We start from the raw sequence: 6231 nt of genomic DNA, 5'->3' as shown, positions 1-6231 counted from the left end.
GGCATGGCATGTTGGGCGACGCCGTAGCAAGGCATGCGGGCCGAGGCCGTGGCTCGACATGTTGGCCAAGGCTAAGGCATCGCACGCCGGGCAACGCGGTGGCCTGGCATGCTGGGCAACGCGGTGGCAAGGCATGCGGGCCGAGGCCGTGGCATGGCATGTCGGGCAACGCCGTAGCAAGGCATGCGGGCCGAGGCCGTGGCATGGCATGCGGGCCGTGGCCGTGGCATGGCAAGTTGGGCGACGCCGTGGCATGGCATGCGGGCCGAGGCCGTGGCATGGCATGTTTGGCAACGCCGTGGCAAGACATGCGGGCCGTGGCATGGCATGGCATGCGGGCCGAGGCCGTGGCATGGCATGCGGGCCGAGGCCGTGGCATGGCATGTTGGGCGACGCCGTAGCAAGGCATGCGGGCCGAGGCCGTGCCTCGACATGTTGGCCAAGGCTAAGGCATGGCACGCCGGGCGACGCGGTGGCATGGCATGCTGGGCAACGCGGTGGCAAGGCATGCGGGCCGAGGCCGTGGCATGGCATGTTGGGCAACACCGTAGCAAGGCATGCGGGCCGAGGCCGTGGCTCGACATGTTGGCCAAGGCTAAGGCATGGCAAGCCGGGCAACGCGGTGGCAATGCATGCTGGGCAACGCGGTGGCAAGGCATGCGGGCCGAGGCCGTGGCATGGCATGTTGGGCGACGCCGTGGCATGGCATGCGGGCCGAGGCCGTGGCATGGCATGTTTGGCAACGCCGTGGCAAGACATGCGGGCCGTGGCATGTCATGGCATGCGGGCCGAGGCCGTGGCATGGCATGTTGGGCGACGCCGTAGCAAGGCATGCGGGCCGAGGCCGTGGCATGGCACGCTGTGGCATGGCATGTTGGGCAAGGCAGTCGCAAGGCATGCGGGCCGAGGCCGCGGCACGGCCCGCTGGGCAACGCGGTGGCATGGCATGCTGGGCAACGCCGTGGCAAGGCATGCGGGCCGAGGCCTTGGCATGGCATGCTGGCCGAGGCCGTGGCATGGCATGCGGGCCGAGGCCGTGGCATGGCATGCGGGCCGAGGCCGTGGCATGGCATGGCATGCGGGCCGAGGCCGTGGCATGGCATGCGGGCCGAGGCCGTGGCGTGGCGTGGCATGGCATGTTGGGCAACGCCGTGGCAAGACATGCGGGCCGAGGCCGTGGCATGGCATGTTGGGCAACGCCCTGGCAAGCCATGCGGGCCGAGGCCGTGGCGTGGCATGTTGGCCAAGGCTAAGGCATGGCACGCCGGGCAACGCGGTGGCATGGCATGCTGGGCAACGCGGTGGCAAGGCATGCGGGCCGAGGCCGTGGCATGGCATGTTGGGCAACGCCGTAGAAGGGCATGCGGGCCGAGGCCGTGGCATGGCATGCGGGCCGAGGCCGTGGCATGGCATGTTGGGCGACGCCGTAGCAAGGCATGCGGGCCGAGGCCGTGGCATGTCATGCGGGCCGAGGCCGTGGCATGGCATGCGGGCCGAGGCCGTGGCATGGCATGTTGGCCGAGGCCGTGGCAAGGCATGCGGGCCGAGGCCGTGGCATGGCATGTTTCGCAACGCCGTGGCAAGACATGCGGGCCGTGGCATGGCATGGCATGCGGGCCGAGGCCGTGGCACGACATGTTGGCCAAGGCTAAGGCATGGCACGCCGGGCAACGCGGTGGCAAGGCATGCGGGCCGGGGCCGTGGCATGGCATGTTGGGCGACGCCGTAGCAAGGCATGCGGTCCGAGGCCGTGGCATGTCATGCGGGCCGAGGCCGTGGCATGGCATGCGGGCCGAGGCCGTGGCATGGCATGTTGGGCGACGCCGTAGCACGGCATGCGGGCTGAGGCCGTGGCATGTCATGCGAGCCGAGGCCGTGGCATGGCATGCGGGCCGAGGCCGTGGCATGGCAAGTTGGGCGACGTCGTGGCAAGGCATGCGGGCCGAGGCCGTGGCATGTCACGCGGGCCGAGGCCGTGGCATGGCATGCGGGCAGAGGCCGTGGCATGGCATGTTGGGCGACGCCGTGGCATGGCATGCGGGCCGAGGCCGTGGCATGGCATGTTGGGCGACGCCGTGGCATGGCATGCGGGCCGAGGCCGTGGCATGGCATGTTGGGCGACGCCGTGGCAAGACATGCGGGCCGTGGCATGGCATGGCATGCGGGCCGAGGCCGTGGCACGACATGTTGGCCAAGGCTAAGGCATGGCACGCCGGGCAACGCGGTGGCATGGCATGCTGGGCAACGCGGTGGCAAGGCATGCGGGCCGGGGCCGTGGCATGGCATGTTGGCCAACGTCGTAGCAACGCATGCGGGCCGAGGCCGAGGCCGTGGCATGGCATGCGGGCCGAGGCCGTGGCACGGCATGTTGGGCGACGCCGTAGCAAGGCATGCGGTCCGAGGCCGTGGCATGTCATGCGGGCCGAGGCCGTGGCATGGCATGCGGGCCGAGGCCGTGGCATGGCATGTTGGGCGACGCCGTAGCAAGGCATGCGGTCCGAGGCCGTGGCATGTCATGCGGGCCGAGGCCGTGGCATGGCATGCGGGCCGAGGCCGTGGCATGGCATGTTGGGCGACGCCGTAGCAAGGCATGCGGGCCGAGGCCGTGCCGTGGCATGCGGGCCGAGGCCGTGGCATGGCATGCGGGCCGAGGCCGTGGCATGGCATGCGGGCCGAGGCCGTGGCATGGCATGTTGGGCGACGCTATAGCAAGGCATGCGGTCCGAGGCCGTGGCATGTCATGCGGGCCGAGGCCGTGGCATGGCATGCGGGCCGAGTCCGTGGCATGGCATGTTGGGCGACGCCGTAGCAAGGCATGCGGGCCGAGGCCGTGGCATGTCATGCGAGCCGAGGCCGTGGCATGGCATGCGGGCCGAGGCCGTGGCATGGCAAGTTGGGCGACGTCGTGGCAAGGCATGCGGGCCGAGGCCGTGGCATGTCATGCGGGCCGAGGCCGTGGCATGGCATGCGGGCCGAGGCCGTGGCATGGCATGCGGGCCGAGGCCGTGGCATGGCATGCGGGCCGAGGCCGTGGCATGGCATGTTGGGCGACGCCGTAGCAAGGGATGCGGTCCGAGGCCGTGGCATGTCATGCGGGCCGAGGCCGTGGCATGGCTTGTTGGGCGACGCCGTAGCAAGGCATGCGGGCCGAGGCCGTGGCATGTCATGCGAGCCGAGGCCGTGGCATGGCATGCGGGACGAGGCCGTGGCATGGCAAGTTGGGCGACGTCGTGGCAAGGCAGGCGGGCCGAGGCCGTGGCATGTCATGCGGGCCGAGGCCGTGGCATGGCATGCGGGCCGAGGCCGTGGGATGGCATGTTGGGCGACGCCGTCGCAAGGCATGCGGGCCGAGGCCGTGGCAAGGCATGCGGGCCGAGGCCGTGGCATGGCATGTTGGGCAACGCCGTGGCAAGGCATGCGGGCCGAGGCCGTGGCATGTCATGCGGGCCGAGGCCGTGGCATGGCATGCGGGCCGAGGCCGTGGCATGGCATGTTGGGCGACGCCGTAGCAAGGCATGCGGGCCGAGGCCGTGGCATGTCATGCGGGCCGAGGCCGTGGCATGGCATGCGGGCCGAGGCCGTGGCATGGCATGTTGGCCGAGGCCGTGGCAAGGCATGCGGGCCGAGGCCGTGGCATGGCATGTTTGGCAACGCCGTGGCAAGACATGCGGGCCGTGGCATGGCATGGCATGCGGGCCGAGGCCGTGGCACGACATGTTGGCCAAGGCTAAGGCATGGCACGCCGGGCAACGCGGTGGCATGGCATGCGGGCCGAGGCCGTGGCACGGCATGTTGGGCGACGCCGTAGCAAGGCATGCGGTCCGAGGCCGTGGCATGTCATGCGGGCCGAGGCCGTGGCATGGCATGCGGGCCGAGGCCGTGGCATGGCATGTTGGGCGACGCCGTAGCAAGGCATGCGGGCCGAGGCCGTGGCATGGCATGCGGGCCGAGGCCGTGGCATGGCATGCGGGCCGAGGCCGTGGCATGTCATGCGGGCCGAGGCCGTGGCATGGCATGCGGGCCGAGGCCGTGGCATGGCATGTTGGGCGACGCCGTAGCAAGGCATGCGGTCCGAGGCCGTGGCATGTCATGCGGGCCGAGGCCGTGGCATGGCTTGTTGGGCGACGCCGTAGCAAGGCATGCGGGCCGAGGCCGTGGCATGTCATGCGAGCCGAGGCCGTGGCATGGCATGCGGGACGAGGCCGTGGCATGGCAAGTTGGGCGACGTCGTGGCAAGGCATGCGGGCCGAGGCCGTGGCATGTCATGCGGGCCGAGGCCGTGGCATGGCATGCGGGCCGAGGCCGTGGCATGGCATGTTGGGCGACGCCGTCGCAAGGCATGCGGGCCGAGGCCGTGGCAAGGCATGCGGGCCGAGGCCGTGGCATGGCATGTTGGGCAACGCCGTGGCAAGGCATGCGGGCCGAGGCCGTGGCATGTCATGCGGGCCGAGGCCGTGGCATGGCATGCGGGCCGAGGCCGTGGCATGTCATGCGGGCCGAGGCAGTGGCATGGCATGCGGGCCGAGGCCGTGGCATGGCATGCGGGCCGAGGCCGTGGCATGGCATGTTGGGCGACGCCGTAGCAAGGCATGCGGGCCGAGGCCGTGCCGTGGCATGCGGGCCGAGGCCATGGCATGTCATGCGGGCCGAGGCCGTGGCATGGCATGTTGGGCGACGCCGTAGCAAGGCATGCGGTCCGAGGCCGTGGCATGTCATGCGGGCCGAGGCCGTGGCATGGCACGCGGGCCGAGTCCGTGGCATGGCATGTTGGGCGACGCCGTAGCAAGGCATGCGGTCCGAGGCCGTGGCATGTCATGCGGGCCGAGGCCGTGGCATGGCATGCGGGCCGAGGCCGTGGCATGGCATGTTGGGCGACGCCGTAGCAAGGCATGCGGGCCGAGGCCGTGCCGTGGCATGCGGGCCGAGGCCGTGGCATGGCATGCGGGCCGAGGCCGTGGCATGGCATGTTGGGCGACGCCGTAGCAAGGCATGCGGTCCGAGGCCGTGGCATGTCATGCGGGCCGAGGCCGTGGCATGGCATGCGGGCCGAGTCCGTGGCATGGCATGTTGGGCGACGCCGTAGCAAGGCATGCGGGCCGAGGCCGTGGCATGTCATGCGCGCCGAGGCCGTGGCATGGCATGCGGGCCGAGGCCGTGGCATGGCAAGTTGGGCGACGTCGTGGCAAGGCATGCGGGCCGAGGCCGTGGCATGTCATGCGGGCCGAGGCCGTGGCATGGCATGCGGGCCGAGGCCGTGGGATGGCATGTTGGGCGACGCCGTAGCAAGGCATGCGGTCCGAGGCCGTGGCATGTCATGCGGGCCGAGGCCGTGGCATGGCTTGTTGGGCGACGCCGTAGCAAGGCATGCGGGCCGAGGCCGTGGCATGTCATGCGAGCCGAGGCCGTGGCATGGCATGCGGGCCGAGGCCGTGGCATGGCAAGTTGGGCGACGTCGTGGCAAGGCTTGCGGGCCGAGGCCGTGGCATGTCATGCGGGCCGAGGCCGTGGCATGGCATGCGGGCCGAGGCCGTGGCATGGCATGTTGGGCGACGCCGTAGCAAGGCATGCGGGCCGAGGCCGTGGCAAGGCATGCGGGCCGAGGCCGTGGCATGGCATGCGGGCCGAGGCCGTGGCATGGCATGTTGGGCGACGCCGTAGCAAGGCATGCGTGCCGAGGCCGTGGCAAGGCATGCGGGCCGAGGCCGTGGCATGGCTTGTTGGGCAACGCCGTGGCAAGGCATGCGGGCCGAGGCCGTGGCATGTCATGCGGGCCGAGGCCGTGGCATGGCATGCGGGCCGAGGCCGTGGCATGGCATGTTGGGCGACGCCGTAGCAAGGCATGCGGGCCGAGGCCGTGGCTCGACATGTTGGCCAAGGCTAAGGCGTGGCACGCCGGGCAACGCGGTGGCATGGCATGCTGGGCAACGCGGGGGCAAGGCAAGCGGGCCGAGGCCGTGGCATGGCATGTTGGGCAACGCCGTAGCAAGGCATGCGGGCCGAGGCCGTTGCATGGCATGCGGGCCGAGGCCGTGGCATGTCATGCGGGCCGTGGCCGTGGCATGTCATGCGGGCCGTGGCCGTGGCATGGCATGGCATGCGGGCCGAGGCCGTGGCATGGCATGTTGGGCAACGCCGTGGCAAGGCATGCGGGCCGAGGCCGTGGCATGGCATGATGGCCGAGGCCGTGGCATGCCATGCTGGCCAAGGCTAAGGCATGGCATGCCGGGCAAC

This window comes from Camellia sinensis, chromosome 6, assembly GCF_055761805.1.
Source record: "Camellia sinensis isolate YWXY chromosome 6, ASM5576180v1, whole genome shotgun sequence".
In the NCBI taxonomy this organism is placed as follows: domain Eukaryota; kingdom Viridiplantae; phylum Streptophyta; class Magnoliopsida; order Ericales; family Theaceae; genus Camellia; species Camellia sinensis.
The sequence above is the reverse complement of the archived record's forward strand: the minus strand, read 5'-3'. Positions refer to the sequence as shown.